This window comes from Schistocerca gregaria, chromosome 9 (assembly GCF_023897955.1).
Source record: "Schistocerca gregaria isolate iqSchGreg1 chromosome 9, iqSchGreg1.2, whole genome shotgun sequence".
In the NCBI taxonomy this organism is placed as follows: Eukaryota; Metazoa; Arthropoda; class Insecta; order Orthoptera; family Acrididae; genus Schistocerca; species Schistocerca gregaria.
Genome location: NC_064928.1, coordinates 81,207,138 through 81,209,670, shown reverse-complemented (window position 1 = coordinate 81,209,670; position 2,533 = coordinate 81,207,138).

The following is a 2,533-nucleotide window of genomic DNA, read 5'->3' as shown; positions in this document are numbered from 1 at the left end:
GCTCGGCAAATGCCGACACGATAGCGATGAAGCCATGGCGTATGCTGGGAGACCGAAGAGTTCCGGGAGCCAGTATGTTCTTTTGCGCTGAACGACCGACTTGGGGAAGCAAGAAGGCGTGGGAGAGCAGATAAAGACAGGCAGCCAGTAAGGAGATGGAGGCGTCTGTTTCAGCTACAATACACCCTGATCGCCATGTCAGCTTACGAGACGTTGTTGCAGTCACTGGTATTTGTCTTACATCTGTTGTTGTTGTCTTCAGTCCTGGTTTGATGCAGCTCTCCATGCTACTCTATCCTGTGCAAGCTGCTTCATCTCCCTGTACCTACTGCAACCTACATCCTTCTGAATCTGCTTAGTGTATTCATCTCTTGTCTCCCTCTACGATTTTTACCTTCCACGCTGCCCTCCAATGCTAAATTTGTGATCCCTTGATGCCTCAAAACATGTCCTACCAACCGATCCCTTCTTCTAGTCAAGTTGTGCCACAAACTTCTCTTCTCCCCAATCCTATTCAATACCTCCTCATTAGTTACGTGATCTTCAGTATTCTTCTGTAGCACCACATTTATAAAGCTTCTATTCTCTTCTTGTCCAAACTAGTTATCGTCCATGTTTCACTTCTATACATGGCTACACTCCATACAAATACTTTCAGAAATGACTTCCTGACACTTAAATCTATACTCGATGTTAACAAATTTCTCTTCTTCAGAAACGCTTTCCTTGCCATTGCCAGTCTACATTTTATATCCTCTCTACTTCGACCATCATCAGTTATTTTACTTCCTAAATAGCAAAACTCCTTTACTACTTGAAGTGTCCCATTTCCTAATCTAATTCCCTCAGCATCACCCGATTTAATTTGACTACATTCCATTATCCTCGTTTTGCTTTTGTTGATGTTCATCTTATACCCTCCTTTCAAGACACTGTCCATTCCGTTCAACTGCTCTTCCAAGTCCTTTGCCGTCTCTGACAGAATTACAATGTCATCGGCGAACCTCCAAGTTTTTACTTCGTCTCCATGAATTTTAATACCTACTCCAAATTTTTCTTTTGTTTACTTTACTGCTTGCTCAATATACAGATTGAATAACATCGGGGAGAGGCTACAACCCTGTCTCACTCCTTTCCCAACCACTGCTTCCCTTTCATGCCCCTCGACTTTTATGACTGCCATCTGGTTTCTGTACAAATTGTAAATAGCCTTTCGCTCCCTGTATTTTACCCCTGCCACCTTTAGATGTGGTGTATATTACAAGGTCACAGCTTACATCTGCACGGTCTGTCACTGACTAGGAGCTGAATGGGAACGATTTCAATCTGCGAATGGACTGACCAGGAAAGTACTTGGCCTGAACAAACACAAATACACCAAAATCGTGTGAGAAATTATGTAAAGGTGTCTTATTGCACATGTGATACTCCCGCATCTGCAAAACTCTGCAGTCGTCCGTTAGAGACCTCTGCGTAAGCCATGCCGCATTGCACACTGAGCTGCCGGTACGCCAGTCGGGACCAGTAGGGACGGTGCAGTGCGCCTCTGAAGTTGCGTTTTGTGACATTATTTGTGTATTGAAGCGTCAGATGGCCCGGAGATTGGTAATCAATCCTGCTAATGTATTGCGATTGGTTGAGATGAAGTTACAAAGAACCCTTCTTCGTGAAGATGGTACTGGTGTAGAAGACGAATCATTCGCATGTTTTCTGGTATCTATTATAGTGCAGAAATAGGAGCATAAATTAGAAACAGATACTGTTGTAACACTCACACATAATGATGATGATAGGGATGATAATGACGAACAACTCATTGCAAACGGTAGTGCTGCGGCAAGTGCGGGAAGAGGCGATGGAAGCAGTGACAGTGAATACCCACCGTCTCCCAAGAAGAATGTTAAAGTTGCAAGTATCATCACGGCGTTTGATGACAACACACTGGAGAACATACGACACATTCGATAAGCTACTGAAAAGATACCCTAAACTGAAGTCTAAAAGCAATGTTAAAAACGTACTGGATTACGTGGCAAAGAAAACAGAAGGAAATACAGTTTTCAAAGGAAATCGTATACTGCTATTCAAGACCATCAAGGAGCGTGTAATGGCGAAATTCGATGAAGCGCGAGAATGCGGTTCCGCCGTTCATTATTGGCATTTATAACATTAGGCATTGAACGTAGCCAGAAATCTCGGGTGTACAAACTTTACAGCTTCACTAAGATTTATTACTAATTTGAAAAATGAGTTTAGGATAACATCACACCGTATTACTATGCTCCAAGCACCAAAAGATAAGGATGGCGAAGAAGAGCTGATTGAAAGAGCTAAATCGTTTGTTGCTGACGTCAATCAGCATATCACGAGAAGATACATCGACATTAGGTCTGTATGGAACTGTGATCAGAGACAGTTCAGCTATGAACTTTCTTGTGACAGAACACTATCCATGAAAGGGTAGAGAAACACTGTCGCGATGTTGCAATCAGTTAACTGTGCAACACATAGTTACACGATTGGTGTTGCTATA